A 19,460-nucleotide genomic window follows, 5' to 3' on the forward strand; every position below is an offset into this window, starting at 1 on the left:
AAGGCTTGGAATGTTAGTGAAAGATAATGATACAGTAGGAAAGGCATGATAGGAGTTAGACTGATTATGGTGTTTTGGACACATGCTGCCCCTGAGCTATCTAGTAAAAGGAATAACAGAGTTAGTAGCGATATCAAATATGTATGTCTTATTGTCTATGGGCAGCCTGTCAACTGTTAGTTTGAATTGTTTTTTCTGTGTCTTCGTGAATGCAATGAGCTGTCATCTCGCCTGCCGTGTAGCTGGGGAAAAGTCTTCACTGATAGCGAATGACTATCTTTGAGTTTACATGCTAACATCAGAATGTTTTCTTTGTCCTTGAAAAAGGTTAATTTTGCTATTATTGGCCTGTGTTTATTGTCACTGTGCCTGCCTATTCTATGAACGTGTTCAAATTGGTTGTTACAGTAATTTGAAGCTTCTCTGAGCAGAACTTTATTATATTTTGTTCGGATGCAGTCCAATCTTCGTTAGGGGCGTCATCAATTCCAAAAAACAGAAGGTTAGAGCGTCGCATCCGATTTTCAGCACTATCACACCTAGATGAAATGTTAGACAGCTGGTCAGTAACACTGCGCAAGTTAGTTGTAGTTATGACAGCATCGGACGTTTCCTGTTCGGATATGCTGCATGTTTCCAAAGCTGCAATTTTGGCATTTAGGAGCTTAATTTCATTCTCAGCGACTGCGCACCTCTACTTCTTCGTGTCAATTCGGCAAGTAAATTAGCCTGCCCCTCCTCGAATTTACAAATTTTTTCCATGTCTGAGCCAAAGGCAAATTTTTTCCATGTCTTCCGCCTTGCTCATAGGACCTGGATTACTTTCCACATCGCCAGAAAGCATAAGCAGCAGATTAGACAAGAAAGAGCATAAGCAATTTAATGAATCAAATACTGGTGGTGGACAAAACACTGCAATAAAACAGTAATTACTAGACCTAATACAAGGGGCTGCTTCCAGGTAACTAACCTGTAGCAACAATGGTGGTAAGTGCGACATCCTTGCTGAAGTGTCGAGCCCCAAGTGGATCGTTGCGGACTGGCGCTTTTGTACTGCTCCGGCGGTTCCAGGCGAGGCAAAGCCATGCTCAGGTTGCCAGCCCAACAAAACGGTTTCTTCGAGAAATGGCTCCAGGCAATCCGTAGCTGACTTAGCCCAAGAGGCGGTGCTGGAAAACTGCTGGCATGAGCCAAACGGCTCCGCATGAGGCGGACCAGGCGAAGAAGGAAAGTTGCCACAGGAGTGGATCCGGGAGGAACCGCGTGTCAATGGGCGCACCGAGGAAGGCCATTCTGGAGAGGCGTCACCCGGAAACAATTGGCTGGAACTGAGCGACCCATAGCACATCGCCAGGGTAACCACTGCCTGTAACAACAACAGTATTAAGTGTGGCATCCTTAGAAGACATTCAAACAGATAGACTTTAATGTGCATGCACAAAGAAACAGTTGACTTCGGCCATTCGCAATAGTTGGCTGACTCGACTGCACACCTTTTGATCATGGGCACCGAGTTCGTTGCCATATGCTCACTGGAAACATCTTTTAAATATACACGTTACGAAGCTGATGGTGTCAAGGCCTTTCTGTTTATGCTGGCAATCCAAAGGGGACGCTTGTCTGCAACTGCACCGGCGGAGTCTATAGAGTCGCTGCAACTGAAGAAGCACTTCACATTCGCTTCCGAAAGTTATTTTTACAGCTGAATACAGTGCCACGGTAGCTCGCTCACATTCGTTGAGTCATCTGACATCGCAGCAAGCACAGACAGAACACTTTAGAATCACACTAATTTGCTACTGTTCCAGGCTCCCAATGGAAGAAATGGTGATTCGCACATACCAGAACGAGGAGGAGCGCGGCGCGTTAGTTTGAGGCTATGTTCCTCCTCACCGATAAAACTGTCTATAGCTGGTAACACTAGCATACTGTGGCATCCTGGTTCATGTGCCTCAGACCTATTTTACTTCCTTGCAGGAGTAGACATATACCTGTAAATTTTTTTGCCATCAGTTCATGTACAGATTCAAGACATACCCCCACCTGCCACATGGTAAAAAACATAAAAAGCATGTTGCATATTTACACTTACCCCAACGCGCCATTATGCTCTTATACTTAATGGGTCTACACAATCTTAATTTGCTCATTGTTATCCTTACTATGAAGTGGTTAACAAATAAGCCAGTGGCTTGAGTTTATAAACTAAACTCAAGCAAACATTGACATGTTAAACATAGTGAAGCTATAATTAATTTCAGATCATGATTTAAAGGAACAGTTTCATGAAATTACAACAGTGAAATTTTGTTCACAGAGTCTTCATCTATGCATGTCATACATTTCATTGCATAATCCTACTTTACAGTTCTCTATCAAAGGGAACCTACACAACTGACAAATAATATGGGCTTTCAAGTTCAGTGAAGCCTACTGTAAATATAGTTTTCTATTTGTTTGAGTATATATTTCACTGCAAAGTACAATGTGCAATCATTTGCTTCTCAGCCAACTATCGACTACCTTTCTCATAGCAACACAAAGCTGACAAGCCTAAGTGCACCCTGTTAAAATCAGGTGGTGTGCAGAAGTGGACTGTTCATATATCTAACATATTTTCTGACCTTTTTGTTTTTGGCATCATGCGGTGTACACACATTTGCATTTTCTCGTAATAAATGTCTGTTTCTAGACGATTTGTCTGTAATTTTCCTACTCCATGTATTTTTTCGAGTTGTTTCTTTAGTTCAATAAACTCCATCTTCAGCTAATAGCTGCTTAGTCGAGCTTCACAGCAGTACACGAGCGTTACTGTGAAACCCACCGGGGAAGCCAATACGGTTTCAAGAAATTGCACGAGCGGGCAGACAGCGCTCTTAAGACTTAACGGGTGCAAGAGAACTAAGTCGGAAAGAAAGGTTAGGGGAGTCAGAATGCTCATCCATCAGGTAGCCAAATGGAAAAGAGTAAATTCAAAATGTCAAGAGCATCTTTGGTTATCAGGTACAATGAGTGGGAAAAAAAACTTGGCTCGGCGTTACATATTTGTGGACTGGAAATAACAGCACAGAGAAGAAAAAGAGTTAGTCGAATGCATAAGTGCTGATATTAAGGGTTTCGGGAATAAGGCTAAAATTATCCTATTAGGTGACATTAATGCCCACATACAGGATTTAGATGGCTATACTGGCAAAGGGAAGTCAATGTTAGACCTTTGCGAGCAACATAACCTCGCTATCGTGACTACAGGGCCTAAGTGTGATGGGCAGATTACGTGGGAAGTGGGAAACTGGCAATCAACAATTGATTACCGTCTGATGACAGAAGGAATTCATGATAAGTTGAGAGAAATGGTCATTAATGAAGAAGGGTATAGCAGCATAGGGAGTGACCATAAATGCACCATTTTTGAAGATGGGATATGTAGTTGGGAAAGAGAGCAAGGAGTGCAAGATGGCCAGTTCAAATTTGAATGCTGAACAAATAACAAATATAGTCACTAGAGTTGAGGAAGAACTTGGCAAATGGCCAAGGAAAGAGTGGGAATATAGTGAGCTTCTGAGTGTAATAACGACAGAAATACAGAAAGAGAAACATGTTTGTTGGAAAGGAAAAAAGGAAACCAAAAAGCTGGTGGAACAGGGAAATACGAGAAGCAATCGCCGAACAACAGAAAGCATCCCAAGAGCACATGCAGGCAAGGAAGGCGCAGTTGCCGCAGTATGAGGTGCCCAGTAAATGGGAAATATATCGTTTCTTTAAAGTTTATGGTTCAAATACTGGTGTAAACAAAGATAAAAGGTGAAACTGAACGTTGGTTGTCAGAAACACGTGATAAAGAGAAGGCCGCACTTTGAATATTTTCGAACCACATAAAATTATTAGGCAGGAAGTCAACAATACAACAACATATCCTAGACAAAGATGGAAACAAACTGGAAGGGGAAGCGGCAATAAATTACATCAGAAAAATAACAGCTGAATTTTTTCAGGGCAATAAAGAGGTTGTATTTGAAGAAACAGAAAGAGGAAGAAAGAGAACCTGGTGGAAAAGGAGCTGGTACTGACAAATTTCAACTGGAAGAAAGCCAAAGAGAAAATTCCTAAGGGCACAGCCACTGGGCTGGACGAGGTTCCTGTTAGGCTGATTAATGAACTAGGACAAAAAAAGTAAGGAAGCTCTGGTGAAAACAGTGGAAAAAACTTTAAAAGATAGACGAATACCAGACAGTTAGCGACAAAGTAGAATGGATTTAATTTATAAAGGTAAGGGGGACAAAGATAGAATTACCTCGTATAGACTGTTGACCATTACATCAGTAATATACAGGCTAGCAATGCAGGCAATCAAATTAAAGCTGCAAGCATGGGCAGAGAATAATGGCATTTCGGGAGAACTTCAGAATGGCTTCAGAATAGGTAATGAGCCAAACGTGAACAAGGTGAATGCAGGAGCCCACCTTCCGACAAGCGGACTTGTCTTCTCCAAGGCGATGTATGCTTTCCTCGCCACAGTATATATAGGTGGGGATCTTCTAAAGGAGAGAGGGTGTAAGGCGGGAGGGTGCGGCAAGGAGGGAAGGTGTGTTAGCGTGTCGAATTGAGAGTAAGGGAACACTGTGCACAAGGCTAAGGCCACCCCCCTCCACCCCGGTCTGTCAAGACATGCGTGTTAGCCAGCGTGTCAAGGGTGTCTGACACGCCGGCTGAAAAAAAATGAGAGAAGAAAAAAAAAAAGGAATGGAAAGGAAAGAAAAAAGAAGGGGGGGGGGGATAGGCCAAGAAATCAAACTGTGTTGTTGCCTATAGCTTGAAATTTAGCATAGTGAATAGATTCTAAAGCTCCCTTTGAAACGTTTATGCCTATTGGTTGTAATGTCTTGAACTTATGGATAAGGTATGATTCTGTGTATTTTCTTTCTCATTCAGAACGGAAATTTGACTGTAAGATGTAGAGTTTAAGTTCATCAAAGTTATGACCTGGTTGGTTGAAATGCTCTGCAGTGGCTTTGGGAAGCTTTTTTTAGCTGTGTCCACGCGATGTCCATTTAATCTGATGTTCATTGTCCTGTTTCACCGATATATTGTTTCTTACAGAAGGTACATTCAAGCATATAAAACACATCCGAACTTGTACAAGTGAAGCTAGATTTGACTTCATGTGTATAACTATTTATGGTGCTTTTAATTTTAATGTCACTTTGAAGGTGCCTGCAGGTTTTGCACCTAGGGCGACAACATGCTTTTATTACAGGGGAATGCTGTTGGCTGACTTTTGCGTGCACTAACATGTCTTTAAAGTTCTTGTTTCGGCGATAGGTAACCCTCGGTACATCCAGGAATGCTTTTTGCAGACGCTCGTTACTTGATAATATTGGGTGGTATTTTCTTAGGATGTTGTTTATGTTTGGGAGTGCATTAGAATATTTTGTTATAAAGGCCGGCGGTCTGTCAGATTCTAGTGTGGGCTGTCTCTTCACCAATTCCGACTGTCTCTCCAATCTTGACGCAGCATCATAAGCTCTATCGAGAGCAACTTGGGGATAGTTCCTTTCTGCTAGCGTTGTTTTAAAGTCATTTAGGTGGTGGATATAGTCGTGGTCTTCGCTGCAGATTCTTCTGATACGTTTCGCTTGTCCAACAAAAATTCCTTACTTGCAATGTCGCGGGTGATGACTGTTGTAGTCTAAATATTGCTGGCTATCTGTAGGCTTCCAGTAAAGTGTCACTCTCAGTTTTCTATGTAAACCGTCGTGTCCAGGAAGTTGGTCTGACTAGGAAAGTGGTGAGCAGTAAATTTAATACTCGGGTGAACGCGATTGAAATGGCTAATTAAGTCGGTTAAGGCGCTTGTGCCGTGTTCCCATATTATAAATATGTCGTCAATGTAGCGAAGATAGGTGTGGGGTTTTAAAGGGTAGGATTTCAGCAGGTCTGCTTCAAGCTGTCCCATGAAGACGTTCACATACGTGGGAGCGAATGGCGTACCCATGCTAGTGCCGAAAGTTTGCAGGTAGTGAATAGAATCGAATTCGAAATAGTTGAGCGTGAGAACTAACCTAAGGAGCGATAAGTAAACTTCAGGAGTGTGCACTTGGGGATTGATTGCGCAGGATCTAGAAACAGCTTCCATTCCTTCACACATAGGAATGTTGGTGTAAAGGGCAGTAACATCCAAAGTGACTAGAATAGCGCGGTCGGAAAGGATTTGGTTGGCGTTGATGCCGTCGATAATTCGAAGGAAGTGCGGCGTGTCTTGAACAAAAGATGGGAGGGTGGTGGGTATGTTTGACAGGTGGTGATCTAAGAATTTAGACAGCGACTCTGTAGGTGTGTTGTTATTAGACACAATAGGCCGACCTGGGATTTCTCCTGTAAATATTTCTTCGACCGGAACTTTATGTGTTTTAGGAAGAAGTTAAAGCAACCTGCTTTTTTGTTCTTGGGCATCCTGAAGCGATATTTAGATTGCGTGATTAGTTCCCTGGACAGGAGCTCCGCTATTGTGTTTATCACACTATTGTTGTAATCTGAAGTTGGGTTAGAGTCGAATTTTCTCTAATGGGTGTGGTTGCTCAGTTGTTTAGAGGCCTCATTCTTGTACTTTTCTATAGGCCAGACTACGATACTGCCGCCTTTGTCTGCTGGCTTTATTACAATATCATTCCTTTTCGCAAGTTCTTTAAGGATTTGGTGTTGAGTGGCGGTCAAATTTTTGTGTTTCCGACAATGCCGCGCTGACTCTAGAATTTCCTTTGATATCAGTTTTATGTATAAATCGAGGTCTGGGCACTGTTCGGTTTCCGGTGTCCACGTGCTAGGTGGTCTAAGAGAGTCCCTATCTTCTTTTCCTACATCTGGTCTATCGAAAAAGAACTCCTTGATGCGCATGCGTCGTGGAAACTCTGTTATATCTTTGTGGAGTTCATATTCGTTTACTGCGTTGTTTGTCAGACAAAATGTTAGACCAAGTTTCAGGAGAGCAACTTCTTCGGGGCTTAGACTCTGGGATATGTCTACTACATTGCTGCAGTGCTCTGGATACTCGCTTGTAGGACTGTCAGTGGAGCTACGTGCTGCAGGGGTTACATTAGTTTCTTTGGGTGGATCTGCAGCTCTAATACCTTTGCGCCGGTATTTATCTAGTAATTTTTCCTCCTTAGTTTGGACGAATTGTTTAAGTTCTCTTATTTCCGGTTCAGATAACTTTATGCTGTCGAGTTGATCAGCAATTATCATAAATTGTTCCTTGCAGTGTTATTCGAGAATGCGCAACAATAATAGCCCCGAGGGTAAAGAACCAAGGGTGCATCTAAGCTTAATTCTGAGACCTTTTGGGATTTTCCTCTTTTTAATGCAGCTAGTGTAAGTGTTTAGGTGAAATTTGTAATTTGTTTGTTTGGAGACGAGTTTGCGGGATTGGAGGAAAGGGCGAGATTTGTTGTTGCGTGCGCTATCCCTAGTGCGTGGTAGTCATTTCTGTTTGGCTCGGGCAGACCTCCGGGGCGAAAAATCTTCAGGTGGTGTCTTTTCACGCTTAATTTTCTTGTCAAGGCCTGCACCGATGTCTGTATGTGTATCTGTCTGCGTATCGGTTTGCTTATTAGTGTATGTTGCCATTTGCGTGAAGGCTTTGCAGTTGGTTGTGGGCTCCCATATGAGCGGATGTTGTGAAGGTGGTGTTGGTTCCGCGTCCACCGTTTGTGTAGATGCTTCTTGGGTTCTAGCTTCGGTGGAACGTGCGTGTGAGCTGGTGTTGAAAATTTCAGGCGTGTGTTTCTGTGTTGAAGCTAAATGGGATGCAGAATTTATTGGTGTTGTAGGTTGTATCGATTTAAAAGAGTTCCTGAGCCTGTACTTGATGTTGTTAGCCATTACCTTGACGCCAAAAAAATTGGGGTGTAGTCCGTCCCGGGCGAGCAGAATGTCGGGGTCCTGGTGTATTTCAGTGTGGTGGATGACATCGACATTCTCGTGTTGGTTTCCAATGTCAAGAAGAAAATCATTGAGCTTACGTGTCCCTAGTGCGTGAGTTCGGAGTGTCGCTGATTGTTGAATAAGTGGCCTGTGTTTGTTTGCGATTCTGGGAAGTACCGTTGTCAGGGTGATTTCTGCGTTTGGTCTGTTGGTGTGCAAATCGTTTATGAGCGTTTTCGTGGCCTCAACTGTGTTGTCGTCGGTGTCATGGTTAAGGTCATTAGTCCCGCAGTGAATGACGAAATGTGTGATGTGCTGTGGTGCTGCAGCAATGAGGTCTCGGATGGTGTGTGTTGTGGCGCCGCTCTCAAAGCTAATGTGTGGTGAGTGTTGGCCTGGTGGGAAGTGTTCATGCATGTACTTGTAGTCACTGTCTCCAATTAGTGCGATTAATGTGATTTATATGCTTGAATGTTCCTTCTGTAAGAAACAATATTTCGGTGAAACAGGACAATCAACGAACGTAAGATTAAATGGACATCGCGCGGACATAGCTAAAAAGCTTCCCAAGGCCGTCGCCGAGCATTTCAACCAACCAGGTCATAACTTTAATGACCTTAAACTCTACATCTTACAGTCAAATTTCCGTTCTGAACGAGAAAGAAAATACAGAGAAACATAACTTATCCATAAGTTCAAGACATTGCAACCAATAGGCATAAACGTTTCAAAGGGAGCTTTAGAATCTATTCGCTATGCTGAATTTCACGCTATAGGCCACAACACAGTTTGATTTCTTGGCGTATCCCCCCCTCTTTCTTTTTCTTTTCTCTTCTTTTTTTTTTTTTCAGATGGGGTGTCAGACGCCCTTGACACACCGGCTAACATGCGTGTGCTGACAGACCGGAGTGGGGGGGTTGGCCCTGGCCTTGTGCACAGTGTTCCCTTACTCTCAGTTCGACACGCTAACACACCTTCCCTCATTGCCGAACCCTCCCTTACACCCTCTGTCCTTTAGAAGAACCCCACCTATAGATACTGTGGCGAGGAAAGCATACGTCGCCTTGAAGAAAAGTCCACTTGTCAAAACGTTGGCTTATGCATTCACCTTGTTCACGTTTTGCTCATCATCGTCTTGAATTTCCAGCTCCCGCATTCCCCGTGTTTTTCAGAATAGGTAGGTGTTTGGATGATAACTTCTTTGTTCTTACTCAGTGTATTGAAATACCAAGAGTAGGAAGCAGACTGTTATATGTGGCATTTTTAGATATTACGGGAGCCTATGACAACGTAGACCGCAACATTTTGTGGTATATTCTGGAAGGGGAAGGCTTAGGTGGCGCTTGTCTACAGCTTTTGAGAGAGATTTGCCAAGAAAATACCGTTTGCGTTGAATAGGAAGGGATGAGGTGCGAGGAGAAAGTTGATATCAGTAAGGGACTGAGGCAGGGGTGCCCTTTATTCCCACTGCTGTTTATGATGTACACCCGGCAGCAAAATAAGCCGGGGCACGTGAGCGGCGGCCGAAATCGGATGGATGTTACGAGCGTCCCTTTTGGAATGGGGCGGTAGGTTGCGCCATCAAGCTCTTGCTATTATACTGCCTAACGTCCTATCTAGGTTAAACAATAAAAAAAAAACTATGAACTACCACACCCAAATTTTCTGATAAAACTGCATCACCACACCATCTTACGGTCAGTGTCTGGAGTCGAGACATCATGGTGTGCGTCCTTTCAGGCTCGCAGCCATGTCCTTTTACTCGTTCGTCATGTACTAGCTGACTACACAAAGCGTTTGGCGGTAGGGGTCGGTAGGGGTCTTTATTTAATTCGTCGCACACTCAGTTCAACAGGGGCATGTAGCGCTGGGTGTGAAGCTTACACTGCTCGCTTTGCCCCGACCAGACAGATAATGCATAGCAGCCAGACTATTTTTTTTTAATGTGCTATTGTTCACCACTGCTGGCACGAGTTTTTGTTAATCTATGTAACCACGCAGAACGCATCGTGATTTCCATGCTTGCTATGATGATCACTGTCTGAAGGAACGCCATCACACAACATAGTAAGAGGAGTTGCATCATTAGACCTGTCTGAAAGCTTGGAGATCAGTTTTTTAGTTTCACCATGCAAAGCAACAGTTTGTCTGCTTTCAATGACAACTCAATGCAGCGTCAAGTATTAAATGGGACGAGTGTTCTATTAGTGTCCGCGGCGGCGGCCTAGTGGTTATGGTGCTTGGCTGCTGACTCGAAAGACGCAGGTTCGATTCTGACCACGGCGGTTGCATTTTCAATGTAGGCAAAATACTAAAGGCCTGTGTACTGCGCGTTATCAGTGCACGACAAAGAACCCCAGGGGTTAAAACTTTCCAGAGCCCTGCACTGCGGCGTCCCTCATAATCATATTGCCATTTGTTGGGCGTGTTGGTAAACTGAAAGCATATTTAGCGCCAGCAAACAAGGACGGAAGGGAGACGACAAAGAACACATTGCGCATTGTGGTGTCGTCTCCCTTCCGTCCTTGTTTGCTGGTGCTAAATATGCTCATAATCATATCGTGGTTTTGGCACGTAAAACCCCAGCAGTCATTAGTTTTATATTATTGGGCCCATGTGTTGCACTAAAGATATGAAGGTGACATCAGTCTGCCCGGCTGTTTTATGTCGCTGTGTACTATTAAGCCGCTGATAAAAAATATAAAAAGCCAGCCAGAGGGGCACCATGGGAGCATAAAGATTTATCTATACAGTGAATGACTCGATGTTCAGCGGTTCGACTAGAAATCTGCTGTCACGCCATTTCTTTATCTTTAGCTGCTCGTGATGTGTTCTGGCTTCTCACCGGCCAGCAATACTTTTTAATGGTTTAGAAATGCGGAGCACCAACCAAAGGTGCGGCGTCTGCTGAAACGGCACCACCTGTCCCAGTTGAAGAACGGAAGCTTGTCGCCAGATTTTTCGTTGAGTGTTCACCGCAGAGAGCGATTTGCCAAGGAACTCGCAGGTCGAAGACATCAGTGAGAATCATCCATGCCTTTCGAGATGAAGGAACACTTGCGGATGCCAAGCGGTCTGGCCGGCCAAGGTCCACAACGCATGAGGATGACATACTGATTGTGGCCGCATCTGTCGTGGACCCTTTCCTCAGTGCTAAAGAAATCTGCGACGAGCTGTTACTGGATATTTCTCCTTCTACAGTTCGCCGTCGTTTAAAAGGCGCTGGAATTTGAAATTGTGCTGCGGCGCAAAAACCATCCTGACTGAGCGACAACGCCTGGACCACCAGCACTGGAGTGCAGAAGAGTGGCACAATGTAGTTTTTTCTGACGAGTTCACTTTCTGCACTCAGGATAAAAAAAGGAGGGTGTGGCGGCCCTTGATTCTAGGTAACCAATGCCTTCACTTTATCGCCATGTTAACATATTTTGCTCCTTCGCACATGCGGATATTTCCCTTGGCTGTAATAATACTGAGGAGTCGTCAAATTATCCCTATGAATGAAATTATCTGCTAATCTCAATTGAGAAATAAATACATGGCAAGTAACGTAAATACCCATCAATAACTTCTGTTAGCAGCACCTCGAATAAACGTGTTTCAAGTTATTTGTACAATGCTATGGTTTCAAGGTGTATGTAGCACAACCTGTATTGTAAGCTTTCATTTACCGACTGCAAAATCACTTTTCTGCATATTTTTTTTTCTGTCCATTTTGGTTCTTTTAAGATTGCAGGTATCACCCTGGCTATACTCAGAGCGTTCTTTCAAGTGGCCGGTGTGCAGTCTCCGTGTGGGGTGCCATGAGCCAAGATGGGCTAGGGCCTCTTGTCTGCATTCATGGGAAATTCATGGCGTCATCTTAGTTTTCTGCTTCAAGACACCATGATCCCACATGTGCTGGATGGACCCTTCCCCGAAGGCTGTTTTCTTTTCCAGCACGACAAAGGCCCCGTGCACATGGCTCGTAAGGCGACTGACGTGCTAGAGAACCTTGGCGTGAGCACGTTGCTGTGGCCTCCGAATGACGCGGATTAAACCCCACTGAAAATGTGTGGGCACGCACGAAATCGGCTCTGTCCAAATGCAACTTGTCCAGGGCAGACGCACTCTGGAACACCATTCGTGAATACCTGCTTCGATCTGACAGTGAATATGTTGTCTCGCTTTACAGTTCAATGCCAAGGTGGATGTCAAATAATTTTCGCGGGCGGTCACTTGACCCACTACTAAATTTGTGTAGTAATGTCGGGGGCGCAGATAATACATTTTCCCGATGCTATATTTTGCGTGCCCTCAGGCTAAGTAGTTTTCATTTTGTTCTTTCATGGCCAACCTATGACTGCACCTATATCTGCTTACGTTATTTTTGACTCGTCTACTTGCCTATTTTTTTGGTGACCTGCCTATCTCGTTTCATTTGATTTAAATAAACTGATTTCTTTGGCTCAATGCCTCTTTGTTTTCTGTGCCCTCGTTCGTATTTCATGATCACACAGGGCGTTTTAAACAAACAAAATACAAACAGGCGAACTAACGCCATATGTGGCATAGTTTGTCGCCGAGACAAGATATGTTAACCCTTTAATCAGGGCAACTCCAGCAGCGTACTCGTCACCCTCACCGAGGCCCCGTCAGGCTGAGCACGTCACGGTTTGAATATAAGCAGTGACCCCTACTGCCAAGCACTACATGTGATCAGCTAGTAGTCGGCGAGTGAGTAAAAGGGCATGGCTGCGAGCGAAAAAGGATGCGCACGCCTATTGTGATGTCACAACGCCAGACGCTCGACGTCAGATGGCGCGGCGATGCAGTTTTATCAGATTTCGGCTGTTGCTTGCATCCCCTGGCTTATTTTGCTCCCGGGTGTACATGGTGAGGGCGCCAAAGGAAGTAATATCGGGTTTAATCTCTCATATAAACAGGCGGGTACAGTAATAGAGCAGCAACTCCCAGGTTTATTTTATGCGGACGACATTGTGTTGCTCGCAAACAAGCAAAGTGATTTGCAACGTCTGGCTAATATCTGTGGACAGGAAGCCAACAATTTAGGTTTGAAATTTAGTGTTAGAAAATCAGGTGTTATTGTATTCAATGAAAACAGTGAACAGACAGTGGAGATACAGGGCCAAGAAATACCTCGGATAAGAGAATATAAATACCTTGGTATATGGATAAATGAAGGCAATAGATATATGGAAACACAGGAAAAAACAATAACAGTGAAGGGGAAGAGAAATGCAGCCATAATGAAGCACAGAGCACTATGGGGATACAATAAGTATGCAGTGCTCCGGGGTATGTGGAAAGGTGTAATGGTTCCAGGAGTTACTTTTGGAAATGCAGTTGTTTGCTGTAAATCAGGGGTACAATCAGGACTCAATGGGAACCAAAGGTGAGTGGGACGCTTCGCATTGGGCGCTCACAGGAAGACTACAAATGAAGCTGTGCAGGGTTATATGCACTGGCCTAGTTTTGAAGTGAAGAAAGCTCACAGTAAAATTGATTATGAAGAACGACTGAGGAATACAGAAGAAAGTAAATGGCCTGGGAGAGTGTTGAGGCATCTGTACGGGAAAAACATTGATTCACAGTGGAGGAAAAAAACTAGGAAGTTTACCAGCAAGTATGCGGCCTGCAGGGTGGGCAACACAGCAATAAATAACGTCGTGAGTGAAAGCATGCGCTGCTGCTTCGCAAAAAAGCACGCGCCTGAATGCGCGAAATTGGGACACGCTGTGCGACGCCATGCCAACTTAGTCGCGCTTTACAGCAGTACACGAGCGTTGCCGTGAAACCCGCAGGGGAAACCAATACGGTTTCAAGACATCGCGCGAGTGCGCAGACGGCGCTCTTAAGACTTAACGTGAGTGAAAGTATGCGCTGCAGCCTCGCACAAAAGCACGCGCCTGAATGCGCGAAATTGGGACACGCTGTGCGACGCCATTCCAACTTAGTCGCGCTTTACAGCAGTACACGAGCGTTGCCGTGAAGCCCGCTGGGGAAGCCAATACGGTTTGAAGACATTGCACGAGTGCGCAGACGGCGCTCTTAAGACTTAACGTGAGTGAAAGCATGCGCTGCTGCTTCGCAAAAAAGCACGCGCCTGAATGCGCGAAATTGGGACACGCTGTGCGACGCCATGCCAACTTAGTCGCGCTTTACAGCAGTACACGAGCGTTGCCGTGAAACCCGCAGGGGAAACCAATACGGTTTCAAGACATCGCACGAGTGCGCAGACGGCGCTCTTAGGACTTAACGTGAGTGAAAGCATGCGCTGCTGCTTCGCACAAAAGCACGCATCTGAAGGTGCAAAATTAGGGCAAGCCGTGCGACGACATTCGACCTTAGTCGAGTTTCACAGCAGTACACGAGCGTTGCCGTGAAGCCTGCGGGAAAAAGCAATTTTTCCTGAATGCAGTGCACAGGGTGTGCTGCACTGCGTTTCATGGTTGAAACAAATATTTTATCCCTAAGAACAGAAGTCTGTGCATAGTCTGTGTGGTAATGCCAGAAATGGCCGTATTCCATTAAAATCCTGTAACATCAGCTTAACACAAAGAGGTCAAAGTGCAAACATAGTCTGTTAGACAAGTTATGCAGCCTGATATTTGTGTACATTCTTTCTTTTTGACAGAAATGGAATCTTCACAGTGTCCTTATGGTGATCTGCTGGGCACTCTGCAAAATGGATCAACCTGCCTGTCCACTGCAGCATGAAAATGCACACTGTCACAAATTTCAGTTGTTTTTGATAGAAAAAGGTCACTCCTGTCTTTGTACAGTACTCTACTCATCATTCATTAGTTCAGCTCACTTTCCTGAAACTGAGGATAAAAAGTCATAAATAACACATAGTACACAATGAGCCATGGCATTCAACATGAGCAAGCACATGGGACCATTTAGTATAGCACTGCCAAGACTAGAGGCAAACAGATGCACAGTAGTGTGTAGCTTCCCAAAGAAAATAGATTTCAGGAGGCAGAATAATCTGTGTGCAAATTCTGCTGGTACAGTTGAGTTACTTTGCTAACGGACCTTTGCGTATGCTTTGTTCACTGTGCCATGCACACCATCTGCATGCACCCTTGAGCTATTGGAAAAGCGTGATGGATCCCTATTGTAACATAACAGATGAGACAGCAGCAGCTGTGCATTGATGTGTTGCTGTGATCCTATATCTGGGCAACACAGAAAGCATGTTTGCTTGCAAAGAGGTTTGCTGTCTGTCATGTTTTTGCGACACGTGGTAGAAAAAGGAAAGAAAAAAGGCAGTCTCTGGCCTGTGAAATGTTCATTCCATAAGCATGCTTGACTGGAATGAGTGAAAACCAGTGATGCCCGGGCTCATCGAGGAAGCCTTTGGCCTCTGGACTGCATGTTCGTCGGCATTTGGACAAGTTTGCTGCACGATCTAGTCTACAGCTATTCTTGCTGCTAGCATTGTTCATCATCAGACATTGTTCACCCTCCAGTGTGAGGTAGTGTTCTGCTCACATTTCTTTTATCTTTTTAGAATGACATCGGAAATATTTTAACATGAATGTAGTCCACATGTAATTTCAGCTATTCTTGCAATCCAACTCTAGCACAAGCTGAACTTTTGCTTAATTGTGTTAATAGTAAAGAGTTAACAGGCCCATGTTTAGTCATGCAAGTAATAAAAAAGAAGCACACTTGTCAAGCATAGTTTTTTTTTTTTTTTGTATGTGCCAACACAGGGGTTAACAAAACTCTGCTCAATACAAACTGATTAAGAGCGCACTAAACACACTAGATGTGCATTCTGATAAGCTTTGTAAGTTATGGTATAAAAGCCATTTAAGCTGTCCTACAGTACAGCTTAGTGGCACCTCGGCACTTCTTTACGTCTACGAAATAGGGTGGTGGTGTTACTGAATACTGGTTTTGACAATCAGCGGGCAGTGTTTTCTTGTTAAAATTCCTAAATTCCTACAATCAGTCTTAAATGGCTGTCTTATATCAAAACTGTATCTTAGCATGTTGTTTTAAACAAGACTGTGCATTGCACCCAACACATGTAAAAATTGACAGGGAAGACGTGGACATTTCTAAATACCTTGCCGACTCACTCCATGTTGGCAGTAGATACAGCTGGCTCTGCAATAGAAACAAATTCATTATTCCCTACAGTGAACAGGATGCAGTAAGCAGCTCCTAAATCAAACAAATTTGAAAGATGGATTGATATAGCTACAACACACACTTTACCCAGAAGTTGTTCAAGAAGGTACCTACCCCCGGTGTGCAATGGTGCCAACCAAGTTGATTTCTGTTGACTAAAGCAACACGCCGCAACGATATAACAGTTGCAAAGGAAGTTTGTGAACCGATCGAGGGATTCTGTGAGAACAACAATAGTATATATACCCTTATAACGTCCTGCAACATTCCTGTCAAATTTTTTTTTTACAAAGAGCTTCGACATATGCGAGGCTTCGTAGGTGATTGCCGCAGGAACAGGCACAAGAGAGCTGCGAGTATGACAGAAGCACTTTAGCTGTAAACAATGCAAGCACAGGCAATCAGAAAATAATATTGCCATGCACTGGAGTTGTTTCTGTCTCATTCCTGTTCGGCTATTTTCTGCACATTATTTACATCTACATTATCGTGCCAACATTTATTGTAGTGCAGGCGCACTTCGAGATAATTAAAAGAAAGTGTTGTCCATGTGCAGAACTGGGGAGTTCTTATGGCGTTGTGAAGCCGTTCCAAGGAAACAGTTTCTTTCTTTTTTTTCTTTTAGGTCGTGAACGAGATCAGATTAAGCCGTACTTATTGTGGCGCCACTACTGCAACTCGAGAACAGTTGCCTTTTACCCCACCCCAGAGGAAACATTCCTACTAGTCGAATAAATAACAGCAGAAATGTATATCACGCTCCGCGCCCTCTTGAATAGAAACAGGCCAAAGCTTCCTCTCGCCAGGCAAATAAGAGCTGCTGACGCACAAATTGGCGCGATGTGTCGGCATATGAATTATATCACTTACGTGTTATGGTCAGCAGCACATCCCAGCACCTCCGTCATCGCCGTCTGTCAAGCATTACTCGACGCTAGCGAATATTGCGGACACGAAGGCGCCGCTGCAGGGCTCCGGTCCGCGAACTGGCCGTTGCCGAGACGCCGACGCCACTTGGATATTTAGAGCGTCTGTACCGCCGGATCCTCCAGTAATACAGACCGCACAGCACGGGCTGAACAGTGGGTAGTCGACGCAGACACACTTAAGTGACTTGCAGTGAGCAGCACATCCCTCGACATCCGTGAAAGAAAGGCGGGTACGGAGACGCCACATTGCAGTTCGGCGACAATTCGACATTTCTCAAGGAAGTACGGGTCACACAACGCAGATTCTGTACTGCCAGAGCTCACCGAGACCAAAGGCGCACTGCCGCACCGCCACTACTCACGGCTTTCCGCCAAGTAACACAGAACCTACAACCAACACACAAGCTACGTTGTAAAACGCGTGGTCGAATTTGTCCATGGGACGACGATCACGCCGAGAAGGAACAGGCCACGGCGCTTCCTCCATGCCACGGCGTCAAGCCTGTTTCACATGCTGCGACTGCAACGACGAAAATCGGTGCTGTCGCACGCGTCGCAATGCGATTTTTAGAGGGCTCATTTCACATGATTGCGATTTCAATAATGCGACTGGTGCGACGCCCAGGGTTGCTTACTGCCAGGTTTTGTGGCACACGCTGCATAATTCTTTTATTGTAGTGAATAAAACGTTTACACTATAATATTATCGACTTCTCTTCATTAGAAGCAAATAATATGTACGTTTACTAATTTAAAAACGTTAGGTAAGATTTGTCTTGGAGTGCGCGACGGCGGTTTCTATAGTTCAGTGCGACATCGCGCACGTAAACAGCTGTTCGCAGGTGTTTCGGCGGTTCTTTATTCTATGGTTCAGCGCTGTGTGTGTTCTTATCTACCTTCTGTGACCGTTTCCTTCTGCCTGCGCTACAACAATCTACAAGATGACCTATCGACAAGCTCATATAGCTACCCTCACCGCATATGCAGTATTCGGAATTCGGCTGCCACGAAGTTGTCGTGTCAGCCCAACAAGATCCTCGCGCTACCCGTGCTCGGCGTCAGCTTCTGGAGAAATGATGCGTGTATATTGCCCGTCATTGCGCATATGTGGTGCCTGCTCCTAGCCATATTCTTACGCCAAACGCAACAAGAAGCACCAACCCGAACGGCCGCTTGTGCCCCTGAACGAAGCCTCAAACGATCTGTGTGATTACGACGTGGAATGAAAATTGTGTTGTGAAATTCAACCTTAGCGCTAGCCTGGTTCGTCCATCGCCGTGCTTGCGCTGCGAATATACATATGGGAGTCCTCTCTAAATATTTCTAAAGGCGCAAAAGCCGACGCATCAAATGTTTCGAGCAGTTACCGTCACTTTTGTAGAACCCTGTACGCTGTAACATAGCATTCTAAAAGACACGCTTCTCGTCCACTTTGTTGTCCCGTGTCTCGCGCTGGTAGTATACTCGGAACTTCTAACAAGAAGACCATATCAATACGCGCTATTCACAATGCAGGATCGTAGGCCCACGGCAGGCGCACTTGCCGTAGAATTTTTCAGCTTTCTGCTCAGCCTCGCACGCCTCTCACGGTTAGCCTGTTTTGTGGAAATAAATATTATTATTATATTATTAATGTTATTAGATATTATAGTTTCTTCACTGTAATTTATAGCAATCATCCAGATTTCTTAAGCTAGTCATGCATTTAACCTGTATTAGATCATCATTGTTATGACATGCTTATGGGAGTCATTTCAAACTAGATTGCTCAGCCAGAGAAAGTACAAATGCAAGTCTCAATGTTTATTCCAATTTGGTATTCCTAAACAGATTACATTGGCAGAATTTTATGCCTGCTTGCATTTCCTGCAATTCAATGTTCAGAGCTGTAAAAACTGATTCCTTTTCTTGCTGTCGAAAGGCTGCTTCAATGTCGATAGCAAGCTATAATTATTCATTTCGAAAGTGTTAAGCAATGACTATATGTCTAAGCTTATCAATGCGTTTTTGTTCCACGAACACAATTAAGTTTTCTCTCTCCGTCTCATTGACAGCCATGGAATGAAACCATTCACTTTCATAAGTATCAGGATGCAAACATTCTGAAATTTGTCCTGAGCATTTGTCTGCATCCTATAGTGTGCATGTTTGTATCAAGTTCTAGGGTTACAATCGCAGTGATCTACACATATTGTTATATTGCAACAAACAAATTTATTTAACTGTGTTTTCAAATCTAAGATGTGGCCGTGCAGTAACGACTACATTAATAAGCAAAAAAAAAAAAAAACTGCAGATTCAGTGTACATGTTGGAATCTATGCGAAGTGAAGTTTTTATGCATTACACTGTTCACAAACCATACCGAAACAGAAATGGCAGTTAATGTAGATGCGCACTGCGAGACATCAACACAGTGACGTTTGTTGAGCAAGGAATGGTGCGAGGTGTATGCAGATGAATGAAT

The 19,460-nt window shown here is 44.2% G+C and overlaps 1 long non-coding RNA gene across 1 annotated transcript; it reads right to left on the reverse strand.

The window, feature by feature from the left end:
• Positions 1 to 323: 323 nt before the first annotated feature.
• On the reverse strand, positions 324 to 19,253 carry LOC142558619 (uncharacterized). Its single transcript, XR_012823049.1, has 3 exons — positions 16,936 to 19,253; positions 16,001 to 16,041; positions 324 to 1,366 (listed from the first exon to the last, which is right to left on the reverse strand). It is a non-coding gene; the product is annotated as an uncharacterized LOC142558619 (long non-coding RNA).
• Positions 19,254 to 19,460: the final 207 nt, after the last annotated feature.

This window comes from Dermacentor variabilis, chromosome 9 (assembly GCF_050947875.1).
Source record: "Dermacentor variabilis isolate Ectoservices chromosome 9, ASM5094787v1, whole genome shotgun sequence".
NCBI classification, from domain to species: Eukaryota; Metazoa; Arthropoda; class Arachnida; order Ixodida; family Ixodidae; genus Dermacentor; species Dermacentor variabilis.